The 21,543-nt window shown below is 44.8% G+C and overlaps 1 non-coding gene and 1 pseudogene across 2 annotated transcripts; both read right to left on the bottom strand.

Annotated features, from left to right (window-relative positions):
* Positions 1-3,899: 3,899 nt before the first annotated feature.
* On the bottom strand, positions 3,900-6,702 carry LOC9269872 (indole-2-monooxygenase-like; annotated as a pseudogene). Its single transcript, XR_001544377.3, has 3 exons — positions 6,148-6,702; positions 4,777-5,217; positions 3,900-4,684 (listed from the first exon to the last, which is right to left on the bottom strand). The product of XR_001544377.3 is annotated as an indole-2-monooxygenase-like (transcript).
* A 10,578-nt stretch (positions 6,703-17,280) lies between these two features.
* LOC112937672 (small nucleolar RNA R71) lies at positions 17,281-17,387 on the bottom strand. The gene has a single exon (XR_003240335.1). It is a non-coding gene; the product is annotated as a small nucleolar RNA R71 (small nucleolar RNA).
* Between the last annotated feature and the right edge of the window lie 4,156 nt (positions 17,388-21,543).

The following is a 21,543-nucleotide window of genomic DNA, read 5'->3' as shown; positions in this document are numbered from 1 at the left end:
CCACGTGGCGGCCGAACCGACGGCCCGGATCGCCCTCAGGCCGATCGGACGGACGACGGCGGCGGCAACCCCGGGCTCGGATCAGCGTCAAAGCCGATCGGCCGACCCGAGCTAGCGGCGGCGGTGCGGGCGCGTCGCGTCGCCGGCGACAGCATCCGGCGGCGGAGGCGACGCGAAAGCGGCGGCAGCGGACGGCGGCAACGACCCAAAACGACGGCGAGCGCGGGCGACGGCGACGCACGGGGAAACGGGGAAGGAGAGGAGAGGAGATGCCTCACCGAGGGTGGCCGGCGCGGAGGAAGGCGATGGCGAGCGGCGGCGGCAAGCCACGGGAGGCGACGGCGACCGGCGGACGAGCTCCGGCGTGCCCTAAGGAAGGAGGAGAGAGGGATTAGAGAGAGGGAGGTAGACCCCGGCGGTCGGATTCCATGGCCGAAGGCGGCGGTAGGGATGGCGCTCACCCGTGCACGTGGGGAGGGGGTTCCGGCGACGAACCTCGACGGAGGAGGGGCGGACGAGGTGGACCTCGGCCGCGCGAAGCTAACGGCGGCGACGGCGCAAGACGGCGGCGAGTCTAGCGGCGGCTAGCGGCGGCCGGAGAGCGGAAAGAAGCGGCGGTGGGTGGTTGCACGGCGCGGGGACGATGGGGAGCTCGAGAGGGGTCGGCGAAATTGGGAAAAAGAGAGAGGGGGCGCCGGCGATGCTTAAATAGGGGGAGAGGGGGTCGGACGTGGCCGGGAGCGGCGGGATTCGCCGGCCGACGTGGGGGAGTGGGGCGGAGAGAGAGACGGGATTCGAAATTCGAATCCCGGCCATCTCGGGCGCGGGCGGGAGCGGGAGAGAGAGGGGAGCGGGCGCGGGGAACGCGGCGCACGCGCGGACGTGGCCGACGTGGCCCGGGAGGGGCGGAGGCGTGGGCGCGGCAGCCGTTGCGGGCGCGGCGGCGCGCCGGGGTCGGCGGGAGGTGGGAGACGGGCCCGACAGGTGGGCCCCACCTGTCGGCGACCCCGAGAGGAGGGAGGCGGGCGGCCGGCTACTGGGCTGGGCCTCGGCCTGCGGCCGGCCCAGCAAGGAGGAGGGGGGGAAAGGAAAAGGGAAATGGGCCGACGGCCCATTTCGCAAAAAGGAGGAAAAAGAGGGGAAAAAGAAAAAGAAAAAGAAAAAGGAATTTCCCTGGAATTTAAAATTGCACTTGCTCCATTTTAATTGGTTAAAATTATTTCCAAGGCTCTGAAAATTCCACTAAAAATCCTGTTAATATATTGTGACATGTAGAATCCAAAAAAAATTCCACATGCCGATTCCGATTATTATTTGCATTTATTAATTAGGGAATTAGCTCTAGGTTAATTAAGATAATTTCTTCGGACGATTTATTTAGCCAATTTTTAAAGCAAGCAAAGGGGGGGAAAACTTCAGGGCGTGACAATCCTCCACTAGCAATAATTACGTACAAAACTTATATGTAAGCATGCAACATCATCTATAATTCATTGAATTCTACAAATCATGATCCAATCATCTTCCTCACATTATTTTTCACAATATTTTCAAAACACACACACACACACACACACATATATATATATATATCCATCATTTTTATAATATTTAACATATATTTATCAATATAATCAAAGTGTGGGATATAATATTTCATCTACAATCTCATACAGAGTCTACTAAATGCTATCTCTCTGAACATAGTTTGACAAACCTATTTTATTTGTTGTTAATAACTAATATAATGTTTACTTTTAGCTTGATTATAAAAAAAATTAAAAGTTACTTAGGAATTGTCGTAGCAAAGCGCGGGGAATCACCTAGTAGAAATAACTATTACTACCTCCACGTTTAGATTATTCTAGTAATAATTACACTTCATGCAACCAATAGAAATAGAGATCTTAGGGTAGAGGATTTGAAAAATGCCAATTAAAAGAAGAGGGATGTGCTAGTTAATTGCATGCATGCATGCATGCACGTCTTATACTATGAGATATAGAAAACATGTCTGTGCCTTATCCTATCTTACTGCAAAGGTGATGTCCACTAACTACTAAATCTTACCATACAAGTGTGTCACATCATCACCCACTAGCAATAATTATCTAGAGTATTTCAAATCACATGCAAGTATACCATACTATCACCTACTAGCAATTGTTATATAGAGTATTTTAAATATCGTACAAACATGCCATATCATTTACAATTTGTTATATTTTTAGAACTCAGTATGCAAGCAATGTCAAATCATTATCTCCACATCATTTTCACATTATCTAAACATATACATCTACCATTTCTATAATGTATAATATGTATTCATCCACATATGCTGCATCAATGTGCATGGTATCAACTAGTATTTTAGGATATAGGGAGCACTACACAATTTTGCCTTAATTATTATTACTACTAGTACCGTTGCGACTGCAGAATAGTTTAATCTCTTTTCCTATTATCGCTGTGGGAATTTTTTTAGTTTTTTCTTTGCTCCGATTATTTTAGGAGCACATAGCTATATATTTATCTGTTATTCTCTTAAGTTTAACATCATGTTGAAAAAGTTTGCAAGTTCACAACTCATAGGAATTGTAATGACAATGCTTCTTCCCGGATGCATGACTCCAACTAGAAAAATCAGACGACACACCCTCCCACCTCTCTCCTCAATCTCACTTTACATGCACTAACTTAATAGCAAAACTTTAAATACTTTTTTCTTCTAAACTATGTATCCGATATGTGATCCAATTATACCGTTGTATTCATTGCAATTAAATCTTCATAATAAGATCTCATATGACTATATGTTGATGAAAAATATGTTTAAGGTTTTTGTTGCTTTTTTAAATGTTGCAGTAAGTAGTTTTATTATGTTTAACTACGTCATCTGGAATGTTGCACGTAGTACTATTTTAATATTTCAGTAAGTATTTTGTCATAATTTAACTGATGCTTCATTAGGTCATTTGTAATGTTAAACACAGTGCTCTTTGAATGTTTCATTAGATATTTTTGTGATGTTTCAGTGAATACTTTGTTATGTTTCAGTTGTTATTGTGTGATGTTTCAGCAGTTATAACTTAATGTTTCAGTTAAAATATATATTTTTGCAATAAAATATAATCATATGATATCTCTTTGTAAAAATTTAATCATAACGAATTTAACGGTACAATAAAATTGTGAATTGGATAAGTAATTTGTAAAAAAAATGATTTACATCTTGCTAATTAGGTGTATAGAAGGAAAGAGAGAGTGATGGTTATGCAGATCAAATATAATCATGTGGGATCTCTTTATAAAAAAATAATCATAACGAATTTAATGGTACAATAAAATTGTGAATTGGATAAGTAATTTGTAGAACAATGATTTACATCTTGCTAATTAGGTGTATAGAAGAAAAGAGAGAGTGATGGGAAGGAAATAGAGAGAAATAAAGCATATATGCGGATGTGCTGCAGAGAGGTGCTGAGAGAAAATTGACATGCATGCTGAAAAAGGGCCCGATTTTTCTCAAACAAATCGGGATCCTAATTGTAATAATTGATCACAGTACAATATTTTCATTGCCACTTTCAACCATACCCAATTTAGTGAATAAACATATTCTTATCATCTCTATCTTATCAAATTTTGGAAGTTCCAAAAGTTTCTTCTCATAAAAATTCTACCAAATTTTGGGAATGTTTGAAACTAACATATCCATCACTACCAAAATTTGACAACATCAAAATATGCCAAAATTTAGAATTGCCGAATGTTGGTAATGTGACAAAGTTTAGGAATATAATGACATGGCCGTGGGTATCCCTGAACGTTACTCTCAAGTGCTTCCTGAATGACTTCGCAGGTTTTCGGCACTGAAAGCGTGAACGAGATAAATGTACCACGTAACTATATATGGTTCGATATATTGAACCTCAGACTCAGAGACCGGCGTACAAATAGAGTTATACATAACTTGGATTTTACATAATCCCAAATAAATACGACAGAAACTAATCCTATCATAATATAACAGCCGAATCCTGCACGCTACCCTTATACTCTACCGGTACAAGCAGTAGCTTTTCCTTTAGCTGCACTGACAACCCGAACGCTTCAGCCATATCAATGCCATCTTTATCTATGGCTGCTTCAGCTGAAACATCCCAGTCAAAATGGTACAGAAGGTTTGCTAGGATGATCTCCATGCTCGCAGAAGCAAAGTTTATTCCAGGACAGATCCGCCGCTTGCGCCAAACGGCAAGAACTGGAAGTCTGTCCCTATGAAGTCTACGTTCGCGGCACTTCCACCATCAACAAACCTCTCAGGCAAAAACTCCTCTGCAGCTTCCCAAGATTCAGAGTTCCTTCCAATAGCCCATGCATTGACGATGACACGTGTCCCCGAGCGAACTGTGTAGCCATCAATATCACAGTCAGCCATCGCGAGATGTGGGACGAGAAGAGGACTTGGTGGATGCAACCGAAGTGTCTCCTTGATGACAGCCTTGAGGTAGGTCATGTTGGTCTGATCACATTCAGTGATCAATTCTCGTCCCTACTTGGGTATGTTCGTTCTTAGTTCGGCCTGCAACTTGGCCATGAGATGTGGCTTCTGCATAAGCTCGGCCATGGCGAATACTAGCACCACTGATGTCGTCTCCGTACCGGCTTGAAACATGTCCTGCAAATTAATTTCAACAAATATATATATCACATTTATGAGATGTGAATAACTCCTAGACACGAAATGAGAAAACTGCTTTAATTACTCACTACTAGAATTGCTTTAAGGTGATCTCTGGTGATGCCTCGCTCTTGAAGGAGCAAAACATCTACGAAGTCCATCTCATCTTGATCATCATTGCCTCTATCATGCTCACATGGTTGTTTGCTCATACGATCATTGATAATCTCGTCGAGCAATTCATCCCACAACTTCCTCGTGTTCCTGGCCTTGGCACACATCACCCACGACACAGCTTTGAGCCTTGCCAAGCCTGGGTAGTAGTCCTCTAGGTTAAACCCTGCGAGGAGTACATAATTTGCTTTGAACAGTTGACGGAACATTTTGTTTCGACCTTTGTCCCCTTGGAAGTTCTTCCCCGACACAAGGCGGCATATGAGGTCATTCGAGTAGGTGCTGAAGAGCTCAAACATGTCCACTCCCATACCCTTGGTGGATAACTCATGGACTTTGGTCATTACCTTATGCACCTGCCAACCAAATATAAATTAAAATATGGTAAAAGTGCTCCATCCATTTCATATTACTACCTTTGTTCCAAAATATAAGGAATTTTGGGTGGATATGACATATCCTAATACAATGAAGCGGATAAAGAGCCTGTCAAGATTCATAATACTAAGGATATGTCAAATCCATCAAAAATCTCTTATTTTAGGGCAGAGAGAGTAAAAGTTGTCTGACTCTTTATCTTAGTCAAACTTATTTTGGTTTGACCAAGTTCATATGAAAAATAAACAATATTTACAACACTAAAATAGTTTCATTAAATTTAAGATTGAATATATTTTGATAATATGTTTGTTTTGTATTGAAAATGTTAGTATATTTTTCTATAAACTTGATTAAACTTGAGGAAGTTTGACTAAGAAAAAAGTCAAACGACTTTTAAAATGAAATGGAGGGAATACTTTAAAAGAATTAATGTACGCAATTGTATATATAAAATCTTAGTTTTGCCTGCTTGGCTTGAGTTGCAGATTATAACCGTAGCTGATTTTAAATTTTTTAATTAGATGTTAGGACTAATTAATAGATCGAGATCACGTCAATATTATGGTCAAATCCATATATATATAAAACCATGCCAAATTAATAGAAACGGATTTTTGATTGTTGGTCTCTCTTTTTTTTTTTGCTGCTGTGATGCATTAACTGAAATGATCAAATACGTTTCTATTGGAAAAAAAGGCTGATTAATCAATATGGCTAGAATTTGATGTACCCTCTTACCATATCTCAATATAAAATCAATCCTCTGATTTTTTTTTAGATAATCATTCACAAGTCAATATAGATATAATACTCAATCCTCACTTCATTTTAGACCTGTATATGTATATGTCTATGTGTTTGTAAGAAAGAGTATTATAATAATATGTATGCAGATAATCATGTACCTCCTCTTCTCGTGCTACATGGTACGACCGCACCTTCTTGTTGGTCAGCAGGTGCGTTGTGACGATCCTCCTGCTCCGCCGCCACTGCTCGCCGTAAGGCGAAAGCCCGACATCGGACGGGCCGTAGAGGAGTATGTCGCCGATTAAAGAGTGTGGCCGTGACGCAAAGACATGGTCATGCGTGCGCAAGACAGCCTCTGCGGCGTGTGGGGAGGAGACGACGAGGTTCTGGACCTGGCCGAGGTGGAGGAGCATGAGGTTGGGGCCGTACCGATGAGCGAGCTCACGAAGAGAGACGTGCGGGAGGTCACCGATGAGGTGCAGGTGCCCTATGATGGGTAACCTCGGAGGTGAAGGTGGGGAAAGATGATTCCTCGTTTCCTTGCAGGTTGTTGGTGTTCTATGATTTGTTGCCAAGTAGTGCAGTGCTAGGAGAAGGAATGGGAACAAGGCTAGGATCCAGGGAAACATTTCGTTTTGGAAGAGTTGGTACACTAGTCCAGCTGCTTGTTCCATGGCTGTTTGCAGTGCAACGAATCTAGCTAGCCAGCTTTTGCTGGTTTCTATAGCCTGCAGAGCAGTTAGACGACAAAATGAAACGACCATCATATCACTTGACAAAATGGAAATGTTTGTTTTTTTTTTCAAAGGTACGGTTTTCTTTTACATAATGAAAATGATGTGGTATATAGCTAATATGCTTAGATGCATGTTAAAAAATAATAAAAAAAAGATGGTTGGACAAACCTCTATCTCCATCTAAATGATAAGAGTAAATTCCTTGTGTGCCCCTGAAAAGTTACCCAATCCCTTACATGCCTCTGAAACTTACTCGATTCCTTCTATACCCCTAAATTTTCGATTGGATCCCCTACATACCCCTACCGTTTGGGTTCCGTCAGATTTTGTGTTCATGTGTGTGTTAGCTTGTCAGTATTTTCATAAAATGCGAAAATGCCCCTGTCAACCCTAGGTAACACAGGGCCACATCCGATCCCCAAATCCTCCAAAATAGTTCCCACACGCACGGTGCCGCACATCGCCAGCTTTCAGCCATCGTTGCACGCGCATCGCCGCCCTTCTCCCACATCCCGGCGGCGGCAGCGGCTCTGCATCCCGCCGCGGTCTCGGCTCTGCTTGCGGTCGGCGGCGGCGGCTGGGTCCGCATCCCATCGGTGGCGTGGCGGGGTCCGCATCTGGTGGGCGGCGGCGGCTTTGCATCCTGCCGCGGCGACGAGTCCGCATCCCGCCGCGGCCTCGACTCTGCTTGCGGTCATGGCGACGCCGTCTCCTCCCTGCCTCCTCCGCGCCCTCCCTCTTGTCACCTCACCCTCTTCTCGGGGGGCTCCGACACCGGCCTATTACCTCCTTGCTCCGCTGCTCCTCGCCGTCGGTAAGATACACCCTTGCGTTGATTAGCAAAATGCGAATAGCTGCTGCTGCTAGTGTTTCTTCATTAATTTGTTTGACTTTATGCAGGCAGATGCCTTGAACTGTTATGGGCTTGTGCCATTATGCTCATGATGTAAAAAGTAATATATTTGTGTACTGCTGATGGTGTATGAATGCTTTTAGATGTATTTTCATTTTCTTCCTATTAAATGGTGCTACCGATGCTCTTGATATGCTGATGAATTGCAATGGTGTTTGAGTAAACGGGTAGGGGTACTGTCTTTTACCCCCAGGCTGTGTCGGTTAGTGGTCATGAAAGATCCAATGTCATGTTATATTTTTTTATAAAATACTGAATGCTATAACAAAAGAAAATGAAATTAATTTTATGCACTATTTTTTTAGTCTCACGGAATACATACTGTGCAGTCATGAATGTTTCAAACCCAGCTGCCAAACATGTTCTTAGTTTTCAGCTCCTCCAACCTCAAGGGTATTATAGACATTTTCAACCAAACTAACCAGGGAATGCTGCTAAATCTAACGGTAGGGGTATGTAGGGGATCCAATCAAAAATTCAAGGGTATAGAAGGAATCGAGTAAGTTTCAGGGGCATGTAAGAGATTGAATAACTTTTCAGGGGCACACAAGGAATTTACTCAAATGATAACTACTAGCTGATATAGCAATATAATTTATGCAAGTGTACTACTTGCGATTATTATAATGTTCCTGCAAATATTAGCATATATATATATTTGTCTAGATGTTTTTTATTATTAGAAGTCGACATATCACCGTGGGAACACTAAATTAACCAACACAATCCATATATCTCCTACCAAAACTATCATCATCATCAACGACTTGAGCAATTAATTATTAATTTCAGGATGGGTTTGTGGACCAACTTTGAAGAAATTGTGGTTGCCAATTTGCCACCAACTTATTGAGTTATAACTTTCGACACTACAAGGCATTTCCTGTATATTTATATGGAAGAGCAAACGTGTTTCTTTTTTTTAAGGGAAAGGGATTGGGATTCCTCCGCTTTACAGGCCAAAATGTGAGTGACTTCCGATTTTCCATAAGGGTTTTTGGTTGGGACCTGATGGTAGCGGATATACAGGATTAACAGTCAGCACGTGTGTACATACATACATACTCCCTCCATTTCAGGGTATAAGTTCATAGACAAATATAGTAATATTTATAATACTAAATTAGTTTCATCAAATCAATAATTGAATATATTTTTATAATAAATTTATCTTGGGTTAAAAATGTTATTACTTTTTTCTATAAACTTAGTCAAACTTAAAGCAGTTTGACTTCGACCAAAGTCAAAACGTCTTATAACCTGAACGGAGGGAGTACATACAAAGATATGTATGTGTACATATATATACACACACCAATATGGAAGGATTTTCTTTTCTCGTCCGTACGTGCCCCCTCTCCTCCCTGCGCCCCTCCTCCGTAACGCCCCCCTCTCCTCCCCGGCAGCCCTCTCCACCTCCCCCATGTGTTTCATCCTTTAATTCATTGTAAAAATCAATTCCTCACTCCTTTGTCATCATCTTTCTCATGATTTCTCCTTTCAATTTGGCTTTGATTCATCGGATTTAATCTCCGTTTAATCAAACTATTTGCGGAATTGGGCTGCGACAATTTGGATGCAGATTCGCTCCGATTTTAGGGAAACGGAAAAAGAGGAGGTCAAGTGGATCAAATGTCCTTAACCAATTTTGGAAGATCGAAAAAAAATAGGCCGATTTGATGGGGAGGATTGGCTCCGGTATTGTACAGGCACAGGGCTGTCATCCGGAGGTTGAAGATGCTAATGTAGCATCCGGGTATGGCTTGACAGCGAGAGAAGGATTGTGCTAGCTCGGCTCGCAGCTCCACTTATGGTCTGGGTTGAAGAGAGACTGGTCGAGCGGAGGAAGGTATGAGGCAACAGATTGGGCTAGGGCTAACAAATAAGAAAGGAATGGGCTTTTGGTCAAAACCAAGGAAAAATTTTAATTAACTTTTCAATTATAGTGTATGACTTTCTTCAAGAAAAAATTAGTGTATAACGATACCCGATGTTTCAATTTATTGCTTAGCTCATAATAGCTGTTGTACCATGAAAAAACCGTCTTTACCCGTTGCAATGCATGGATATTTTTTTATATATCCAAAAAAACAGTAACTCTCACCAAAGATAATTTTACAATGAGTAACTAAAACATCTGTTCTACCACATGAAAGGGACCATTGATATTCAATTTTTTTTATATTTTAGTGTTGTAGCCTATTTTTTATGACAATTATTTCAGTCAATAGTCTAGCCGCGAAGTAACCTTATGCAAGTACTTTTCAGAGCCACGTACTTGCTCCGATTTTGGGTATAACTATAAAGGCATGATGAGAACACTAACCTTATGCGCGCTGCACATCGTAACCTTGAGGCAACGATTATGCAGCTTTTTACCAACTTCGGATGACGGTTCACATATAGGCTTCAATAATTGTGGGATCTTTGTCCAGTGTTGGTGGTCATTAGTTTGTGCTTTGTTTCCTGTTTCTTGGATATGCTATTATGGACTTCTTGGTGTGTGCTCATTGTTGGGTGCATTTTGTAATAATTGGTTGTAGCTCATTGAGCAAAGGCCAGAATTTTATTTGTCACGACCGGAAATAACCCAACGGACGTTCCTTACGTGCGTGTATTATTCCTTATCCCAGGAGGCAAGGTACACCAAAAGTTGATACAATTCAGAGTTTAATCAAGCGGAAGCGTAAATAGATAATTATTACATGGGCAATGAAGGCCCAGCACACAGAAAGACAACGGCAAACAGCAGAAGACTAGGGCGACGACCACAGGCGCTTGACGGCAGGCACGAGCTAAACACCAAAGCCTTCATCATCCAGGAGCTCCTCTTCTGGGTTTGGAAAAAATTGAGCAAGACTGAGTACAACCACCGTACTCAACAAGACACACCCACAAGTGCAACATAAATGCAAAGGAGTACAATGGTGTTATAGTATAGGGGTTAGGTTTTGCAGTAAACAACATTTAAAAGAAACTTAGTTGCTCAAAGCTAAATTTTAAAACACGATCCTAGAACTATTTAATATAATTAAACAAGGCCGTGAACCCACACAAACCTGTCTTAACCCAAGGCCTACGATGATTCAGACCGAACTGGCAACCCGACCCTGGGTCCCAGCTCGTCCCAAGCCAACCCAGGCCAACCATTCCACATTTTAGTTGTTAAGCAGGTTTTAAGAATTAAAAACTCTAACTTGGGTACATTGCTAGGCTTGCCCATAACCAAGGGCGCGGCTATTCGAATAGGTTTTACTCTGATCCGAGGTGTACATCTTTACCCACAAGACACGTCTTTCTCACGTGCAACCACGTGCCACATACCACCACGGCATATGGACGGAAGATATGACATAGTTTCCAACCCATCCTAGCCATAGACAAGAGTACCGACCCAACCCCACCTACGGTCGGAACCTCCGGGATAGGTAGGCAGGACTGAGCCCCTAGCAGCAGGACACCAGCCCTGTGCCATGACATCTTGACTACCGGGCCGCAGCGCGTGTAGCCTTCATTTGTCCTAGAGATGTCCATCGACCCCCGACTTCATCCATCTCCATCCGTGCACTTTTGTTTATAACCAGACTAAGCCACAAACTAAGCCTTACCCACTAGACATGTGGAAGTACGGTAGTGCTTTGCAACAGAGGCCCGAAGACCGGTCCTTATGTGGCCGAGGTGCCACTATCAAAACCATGCACCCCGAGCCTAGCCTAAAACCATTTTAAGGGTTTTGAATAGAGAGGGAGGTGTGCATCCAATTCCACAATAATCCAACCATTCCATAATGTCCAAGTGATATGAATATTCCCAAAGTCTAAAGTTATAAAACCACCTAATGTTGTCTTATTACCTAGCGAAGCATCTACCTAAATTCATACTAGTGGAACCATGAGTAGAGTACCCACTAGTTGGGGTTTTGTTATTCTAGGGTGAACAAGGTAATAATAACAATAGCAATAATAAGGTCATAACAAAGGTAAATAGGCATGGCTAAATAAAACAGTGATAACGCGGGAATTTAAGTAAAGCGATAATGCAATAATTTAAATCAAAATAATTTCACAAAGTGGGATCCAATATGTTCAAAGATGATGTGACTTGCCTTGCTTGCTTTCCAAACGTCGGCTTCAACCTCCACGAAGAGTGGATCTTCCGAAGCTGCAGCGTCTACACGACCAATGGAAAGAGAAAAGGGCTTTTACTCTAATAAACTTCACATAACAAGTAGGAACAAAGCACAAAAATGGGTTCTTGACTTCTTAAGGAAAAATTAGAGACTTGAACGGTCCAATTCTGAGTTCAAATGGCTAAGTTATGGCCATTTGAAATTTATATGCTCTTTAAATGAATATTTACGAATTTCTTCATTTAAATTTTAATTTAAAAAGGGTTTATTGCGTCAGCCGGGGGGAGGGGCGCGCGGACCGGGTCCACGGGAGTCGGGCCCACGCGGCAGCCTCACGGTCCACGGTGGACCGGGTGCACCCGGGCTCACACCGGCCGGCACCGTGGGCCCCATGCGTCAGCCGCACCCGAGGGCGCGGGCGGCTGACTGCCGGGCCCCACGCGGCAACCACTCAGCGCGCCCGAAGGCGGCCACGTCGGCGCGGCCGGCGGGAGGCGGCGCGCCCGCGCCCCTATGGTCGCCGGCGGCGGCCATAGGCACGGCGGAGCAGCGGCCGTGAGAGGGGAGGGAAAGGGGGAAATGAGGCGGCGGTCCACGGCTCACCCTAGGTCGACGGTGACGACGAAAAAGGCGGTCGGAGCGGATGAAGGTGGCGGCGCGGCTCGGGTGGACGGGGACGGCGGCGCTCCGGCGGTCGGCGAGCTCGACGAGGGGGTGGATGGGGTCGACGGCAGTGCGGCGAAGCCGGAGGAGGCGGCGCCAGGGCGGGAGGCGGTCCCGGCGAGCGGAGAGGGCTAGCCGAAGGTCGTCGGTGATGGAGGAGAGAGAGGGCGACGGCGCGAGCTCGATTGCGGCGAGGAGAAGGCGCGGCAAAGGGTGGAAACGGGCGAAGGAGGTGTGGGGAGGGTTTAAATAGGGTTGGAAGGGGGAGAGGGCGGCCGGCGGGGAAGGAATAGGCGCGGGAGGTCCGGCCGCCATCAATGGCGCCGGCGAGATTTGCGGGAGCAAATCCGGCCATTTCAATGTGAGAGAGAGAGGGAAAAAGGGGGGGAAAGGGAGAGGGGATCACGGGGAGTAATTCCCCCCTATTAATTTCACGCGGGGACGACGGGAGGCGGCGGGATTCGCGGCGGCGGCGGCGCTAGGCGCGGGAGAGGCGGCGGGAGCGGCGGGAGGAAGGGGATGACGGGTGGGCCCCACCCGTCAGCGAGGGTGGCGGGCGGGCCCGCCCGTCAGCGGCGCGCGCGCGGGGAGAGGCCGGATGGGCCGCGGGGGAGAGGAGAGAGGGGGAGGGAGATGGGCCGAGCCGGCCCAAGAGAGGGAAAGAGGGATTTTTAAGGTTTTTATTTTTATAAAACCTTTTTAACTTTGTTTATTTCTTAATAATTATTATTTGTGCTCTGAAAATTCCACTAAAATTTATTTACTCATTTTAGGCTTTTAGAAAATATACAAAAATCCTCCAAGCCTTAATTGACTTTTAACTTTGCACATTTTAATTTTTGGAGGCTTTCACAAGGATTTTAATTATTCTAGGCATAATTTAAAGGATGTATTTTAGGGTCGTTTTGGGACGCGACATTATTCCATTATCTAAAATGTGTTTTGAGTCATGGAGTAATCTCTATCTCTTTCTCCACTATTATAAAAAAACAAAGATGTTTTTGCCAATCCAATTGGTACGTCGTACGATTATGATTCCCATCGTTCTAATGCATGCGCCACACATTTCGCATCATTGGTATGCTCACGCACTTGCCAGCCTTGTGCGTCATCCGCAGAGAGTACACGCCTTGCCTGATCAGTACAAACGATGGGAGTCGTGTTCGGCCTCCTCCCATGCAGTTGCGGTACCCGCGCCAGAGCCTTTGGGCCTGATCAGTGCAAACGACGGGAGACGACATATCGGCTTAGAACTATTGTTGAACACCTGTTGGTGCGCACGGGGTGGAGTCCTCTGCTTCTGCATCGCCCTAACACAGACCGTCCAATCTTCGCCGTACCATTGAACTCCAGTAAACCCTCACACCTTAGCCTACCTCGAATTCAGTACAATCTAGCACCCCAGCCAATTGGGCCGGAGAGCCCTCATAGCTCCACCCATCAGAATGCCCTTCTTCCCTGCTTAGGCCAACGAGGGTACCGCTAGGTCCAAGGGGCACCTCACTGCCTACAAGGGATGAAAATGGGACCCTCTAATCAATTTGGTACCGACGACCCTTCTCGTTACCAGAAAGGCCACTGGAGTGTCCTCGCCACTTTTCTCCTTCAAGGTGGTGCGCCGGTGCCTGGCTGGATGATCTCTGCGCGCTCGCCGGCAAGACCCATCGTCAGCCCAGTAGGCCACCATAATCTCGGCATAATCCTCATCAGCCCACCCAGCCATTGCCGATTGCCACCCCCATGGTGCTCTGCCGTGCATAGCTCCCACTACTACACAAATTGTTTTTCTGTAGAAGGACCCCTGTAAGTTGCAGATGGATCATAACTGGTCACGCCTGTAAAAATCGACCTATGTTTCGCATAAGGCTCCTTAAGATGCCCGTATGCAAAAATCTATTTTTCGGAGGTGGGCATCGTAAGGGGCCTCATGCAAAATGAGGTTATTTTTGCATGTGGACCTCTTCAGGGACCACATGTGAAAATAGATCTTTTTGCATACGGACCTCTTAAGTGGTCCACATGCGAAAATACCCCCTCTCTTTCACATATTTTTTTCTCCCCTCATCTTTCTTTTCCCTCTCAGCAGTTCAAATTTTCTAAAGTCATCATCATTATCTTAACTCCTTCTCTACCTCACCCCCTCTCATATTATTTTTACGGGAAAAAGTCCAAATACCCTCCTAAACTTTATATAGAAGTCTGTGTAGCATCCTAAACTTTAAAACCAGACATCCAATCCCCTGAACTTTACAAAACCATTCATATTAACCCCTAAGGTGGTTTTGTATAGTGTTTTTTTAATCTAATTTGTATATAAATTGGATGAGTTTGATCGCATGACATACAGATTGGACATATATATTAAAATCTCTTCACTTAAATCTTTCCTTTTAATTACTTGTTAGCTCTCACTAATTATAAACAAGTACCAACATAATAATAGTGTGGTATCATTATATAAGTATAAATTGATGACTTACAATTGATGATATGCAAATATGTTATATTAGTTATTCAAAGTTACTCGTTTAAGCTTCCAAAATATGCAAAAACCACCATCCAAAACCACTTTAGGGGGTAATATGAATGGTTTTACATAGTTTAGGGGGTTAGATGTCAAGTTTTAAAGTTTAGGGTGTTAGATGGACCTTGGGCACTGCCTGTGCCGAAGAGGCGACCAGGAACGGCTCCATCATCATCCCTACCCGACGCCGCCGTCGACGACTGTTGACAGTCGTTATCGATCAGTTTCGACCGTCAATATTAGAGGAGAACTAGTGAAGCTTGCAATACATAAACATGTTAGAATAATAATATTCCACTAGTATTAGGTTCACTAACCTTTTGCAGAGAATAACCATAAAGTGGAGGAGAATCGACATCAACTCAGACGATAAATCAATCGGACGATGTCGAGAATCAGACTTATGCATGAATGGACCAAGAACTTAGAATTTACACGATGAATTGGTCCAAAATTCACAAGTCTGCATATGAGAGCAAAAGAGGAGGCTGCCTACCGAAATTGGGCCAGGTCGGCCCAGCCCATGGTTCGGCCGAACCCCCTGCAGCGTCGTTTGATCCAGGTTTTTCCTAGACGGCTGAGATGGCTCCCCAATGACGGTTGGTGGGCATTACCGACCTTTCCAACCGTAACAACAATCATTGGGAGGCTATAAAAGGAGCTCTCATCCTCACATCACTCACACACCTCAAGCAAAGCTCTCTCATATTCTCAAGTTTAGTTTAGTAGTATCATGCTAGTGGAATAGGAAAAGAGTAGAAATCAGGAATCCGGAAGTCTGCGGAAGAGTTCGGGTATGGCTCTAGCAGTTTCTCTTTCCTCTTTTGTAAGATTTGTATTTTATTTAGAATACTCTGCTTTATTCATTTATGGTATTGAAATACCTTCTGAGTATATGAATGCCTACTTTACATTATGTTCATGTTATACTGAATATGCTGCTAGCTTATCTGGGAAATGCTTTGGTGCGGGTATAATGTTTGCTTATGCAATTACTCTATGTCATGACGATGATATTAGAGTAGTATCTGGTAGTTTAGACGTGGTGTCTAGATTACGGGATATCATTATTTGGGGTTATATGCTGCGGATGAGAGGTGGGCCGCTGATGGTGACAGCTCAGTACGGGTATTCCTCCGCGCGTGTATATAATCCTAAGTTAATTCCCTGGGGAGGGTACTCCTCCGTATTTAGCCCCGGTTGTATGGTCATGACGGGCTGTCGTAAGGAACTCGGCAGTTAGGGGTGGCTTCTCGAAGTACCAGAAGGGCATCGGATAGAGGGTATTAGCTAGTGTATCGGATAACTAGAATGTATGTATGCTATGTATACTAGAAGTATAGGAGTAGATTATCTTTCTTTTTTCTTTCCACATAGCTTAGATATTATATTATGAGAATGAGTAGCTACTGCTTGTGTGTCACTCTACCCTTGGATTATCTTAACCCCTGCTTAGGATATGATTATCACAAGTAATATATAAATTATTAGTCAGGTTCTCTCTACCATGATCTTCCCACGGGATTAAATAAATACGATACCCTTGGAATAGTCTCAGGTGAAATCCTACAATGGTATAACCGTGCGCTTGCGGATGAACTCTATAACCGTAATATATTAGGAGTATTTTTGCGCCATTGCTAGGAATTATATTTCTGTCGTTAAGAAATACCAACAAGCATTTCTAGCGCCGTTGCCAGGGAAGATTCATAATGGAGATTATCAGAACTAATACTTTATATTTACCTCTTTATAATCACTGCCCTTTGCAGGCTAACCTTGGTTGTTTTCACTTTTGTTGCGGAAATAGAGTAGTGCATAACTGGTTTCAACTTGCCGGAAAACTTTAAGGAAAATCCAAAAGATTTCTTCCGGAGCGTTAAGCCGCGAATCGTCGCTCCGCAGAAAACTCTACCGACAAAGAAACCAGCCGTACCAGCGCCACCGACCATCAAGACTATGGCTGACAAGACCCTCCGCGAGTTCGCTGATCCCTCTGCGGACAATCTGGCCATTGGGCCGCAAATCAACATGGGAGACGTGGATTTCGATCTGAAGTCCAGCCTCATCATTATGGCGCAGGCTAGCCCGTTCTGCGGCAAGCCTAACGAGGATGCCAATGCTCATCTGCAATAGTTCCTGGAGATCTGTAGCACGTACACCATAAAGGGCGTCAATCTAGACGCCGTCAGGCTGCGACTATTCCCGTTTTCCCTTCTTGGGAGAGCGAAGCAGTGGTTCTATGCCAACCATGCTGCTGTCAACACCTGGGACAAATGCTCTACGGCATTCCTCTCGAAGTTCTTCCCGATGGGCAAAACGAATGCCCTTCATGGAAGAATTTCCAGTTTCCAGCAGACGAGGGACGAGTCCATTCCTGAAGCATGGGAACGATTGCATGAGTATGTGGCTGCCTGTCCTCATCATGGGATAGACGACCGGCTGATCCTGCAGAACTTTTATAATGGACTCACCCCAATGTCCCGTGACCACCTGGACGCGGCAGCTGGAGGAGCTTTCTTCTCTAAGACGGTTCGAGGAGCCGTTGATTTAATAGAGAAGATGTTCTCCAATATCCGTTGAAGCGAGGAACGACTCTAGACCCGTCAGCAAGGCATGCACACCGTCAAGGAGACGGACTTACTTGCTGCCAAGCTGGACCTCCTCATGAAGCGCTTGGACGACCATGACAAACGGCCACAGGGCACCGTCAAGGCCTTGGACTCACACGTTACGTGTGAGGTCTGCGGCAACACGGGTCATTCTGGGAATGACTGCCTGGAAACCCGTGAGGGGGCGATGTACATGGGCAACAACAACAACGGGTATCGTCCACAAGGAGGTCAGGGATGGAACCAATCACGCCCGTATTATCAAGGAGGTAACAACAATGGTAACTTCTGTAACTAACCCTCCTTGAAGGATCTCATCTTTGCGCAAGCTAAAACCACTGATGCGTTAAGCAGAAAGCTCGCTGCCAATGACAAGATCCTTGAAAATATTAATGTTAAGTTAGATGGCTTCGCTTCCGCTTTTCAAAACCAGCTGAGCTTTAATAAAATGATAGAAACCCAGCTAGCTCAATTGGCTTCTTTAGTCCCTGCAAATGAATCTGGGAGGATTCCGAGGCAACCCGACTCCTCTGTTGAGAATGTCAAGGCGATCACGACGAGGGGAGGTAAGTCCACTCGTGATCTGCCGTATCCTAACCCTGCAGGAACTAACGGGATTGAAAGAGAAGCGCCATCCAGTGACTCGGCTGACAAAGAGGTGCAGCCAGAGAAGACCATGCCTCTGGGGTACTGCGACACACGATTTCTGCCGTTTCCTCAACGGAGTAGGAAACCGTCAGTAGACGAGCAGTTTGCTCGTATTGTTGAAGTAATCCAGAAGATCCACATTAACGTGCCATTGTTGGATGCTATGTAAGTACAAACATATACCCGTTATCTCAAGGATATCCTCAACAACAAGAGACCGCTCGCAACAACGGAAGTGGTTAAGCTGACGGAGCAGTGCAGCAACGTCATACTCCACAAGCTCCCGGAAAAGAAGAAGGATCCGGGGTGTCCTACGATCACCTGCTCGATCGGGGCACAACAGTTTGACCAAGCCCTGTGCGATCTTGGAGCCAGTGTCAGCGTCATGCCAAAAGACATCTTTGACAAGTTCAACTTCACGGTGTTGGCACCAACACCGATGCGCCTACAACTGGCTGACTCATCAGTCCGTTACCCGACAGGGATAGTGGAGGATGTGCCAGTCAAAATTCGGGATTTCTTCATCCCGGTTGACTTCGTGGTGTTAGATATGGATACGGGAAAGGAGATGCCGCTCATCTTGGGGCGTCCGTTCCTTAGCATCGCAGGAGCTAACATTGATGTGGGAACGGGAAGTATCCGTTTCCATATTAATGGGAAGGAGTAAAAGTTTGAGTTTCAACCTTGGACCGAACAATGCTCCATGGTCAGGATAAAGTACGGGCCAAACCCGCAGAATATTCAAGTGGTCGAAGTGGAGCCACCAAAGATGGACAGCCTGGTGAAGTTCATGCTGAATTCCTGTAGAAGGAAACAACAATGCCCAGGAACTGTTATTGGAAGACGCCGGTAAAATCAAGTACACCGGCCAAGAAGCTAGAGCAGTTAGCTAAGAAGAAGCCGCCTTCTGCACCAAAGCCAAAGAAGGTGTGGAAGGAAAAGCCAAAGACGCCCGCTCCATCACTTCCGGAGACGGGTGGAAAATCTGCACACTAAACCGAAAGGAGGTACGGTCTTGCACGTCAGACCAAAAATGACGCGACCTTCGCCAATAGGTAAATTGGTATGTATCCGCATGTTTATTTCCAACAATTTAGTTTTTGCATCATCACATGTTTGAATTTCAAAATTGCATTTAGGATTTTTGAATTTTGTGGAAATTCTCCAAATTAATTTTTCAGAGCAAACTAAAATAAAATTTTCAACGAAAATTCACTGTGCCACGACTACACCGACCGTTGGAATCCAACGGCTGAAAGTGGGGCCGGTTGGGCCCACCAGGGGTTCGGCCGAACCGGCCAGGCCAACGGTCGGCTGCCTCCCTTTTGGAGGCAACGGCTAGTGGGCCCCACTAGTCAGTTTTGACCGTTGTGGGTGCACTACTTAAGCCATCCGGCCGGGAGAGGGAAATCCACCCCATTTCAACACATTTTCATTCCCTCTCTAAAGTTTGCTCTCAAGTTCATTCAAGCTTTGATAGTTTCCCTCAAATTCAAATTCTTAGTTGCATATATACAAGTCGCTTTGGTGAAACTAGCAGGCGGGTGAAACTCTTGCTATTCTAACCCCCACCGAGATAGTCCGTTCTTGCTCCATTATGCAGAATAAGGAGGTGATTGTCTCGTCTGTTCAAGGGGTCCGGCTCTTCGTCAAGTTATCATGACGAGTCTAGCCCTCGTTCATTAGCTGATGTCTCGATGAAGGATGCCGAAGCTCCGCGACGTCTCCTGAACGACACTGACCTCGACCTTGTTCTTGATCGAGAAAGACAAGCCTACTACATGCTGAGTGACCGGGAGTATGCTCACATGCGAGAATACTCTCCGGAGTTGCTGAAAAAGATAGGACGAATGATATCCATAATCCTACACTTAGGCTCATGCACAAATGGATTGCTATGACTTTGTTTCCTAGAGGTGATCTTAGACCCATTAGGGGGGATGAATTGATTATCATGTTTGCCATGGTTAAAAAGATCAAAGTTTCTCATGTGAAATGTATAATAAGGCAATGGTTAGAAAGTATAAGATTTTCTGCTCCTGTTGAGTGCACTTCTCTAATTACTCGGATAGCAAAAGGGCTAGGGGTCGTTAGTGACCAAATTGCTTTTATCTCAGCCGCTCGTTCATGTATTGATGAGACTTATTTAGTGCAAGGGCATATTTTGAAACATGGAGTAGATGGATCTTTGATATACTTTTTCCCCGGTTGTACAAATGAAATCCCGTTGCCAAATGCGTGGTATCATTTGTACAACTGCCGTGAACTAACCATTCCCCTGTAGACCATAGAAGAATCTCGTGCAAGTGGAGCATATAGGGAGAGACGCAACATGGCAAGGAACGAACAAGAAAGTTCATCATCCTCAACACCCGTGCAGATGTATGAGGCAGGTCGGGAACCAACTGGGGATGCACCCGGATGGACCCAAGCTCCATGCCACAGCATCGGAGTCTCAAGCTGGGCAAGTGCCAGTAAAGACCGGTGGCGTGCACCTCATGACATACAATGGGGGGACAACCAACCTCCCAGATCAAGTGGTGTGCCTCCATCTCCAAGTGAATGGCGTTCGAGTTCCTCTCGTTGGGACTTGGGTGAAATCACTAGGAGAATGGACACCCTTGATGTGCAGACGGGGGAGATCCAATACAACCTCACGAAACACATGGCACAAACGCAAGAATGGCAACGGTCTACTGATGCTCATTTCGCCAACATCAACAACATGATGCAGCAACAGCACGATGACCTTCAAGCGTACTTCCGCTTCCAGGGGTTCAATCCTTATCAACGACCCTGAGCGAAAGCCAAGCTTGGGGGGAGACACCTCTCCCTCCACTGAGGTAACTTGTATCACATTGCATGTTTCCCTTTCCAATTGCATGTTTGCTTTCCAATTGCATCCTATAAAAGTGAAAACAACATAAAAAATTGCAAAATAGAAAATACCAAAAAAGATAGATAGGTTTGAGTCATCTTAGGTAAGACAAGCTAGTTCTCTTTGTTGAAATGATGAATAGTTGCTCTGTTTTATATCTGTTATATATGGGTTCATAGGTAAGTGCTCTCTCAAGGGTTAAATATAAGTAGCCAACAATTATCTGGGAATCTGAGGTAAATGAGCTGCACTTACTAATCTGAGTCTAAGTTGTTGCAAGATATGAGATAGTAAATAAGAGTTGCTATGATGCTGATCCTAGTTTGACTTGAATTCCGGATGTTTTATTTTTCAAAATGATAAAATTAAGAGTTCCTCATTTGATATAAATTCCCACCAAAGCCAAAAATGTGCTATCATGATTAATCCATATACATTTTAGTTACTTGT

The sequence above is a fragment of the Oryza sativa genome, chromosome 1, assembly GCF_034140825.1.
Source record: "Oryza sativa Japonica Group chromosome 1, ASM3414082v1".
Lineage (NCBI taxonomy): Eukaryota > Viridiplantae > Streptophyta > Magnoliopsida > Poales > Poaceae > Oryza > Oryza sativa.
The sequence above is the reverse complement of the archived record's forward strand: the minus strand, read 5'-3'. Positions and strand labels throughout refer to the sequence as shown.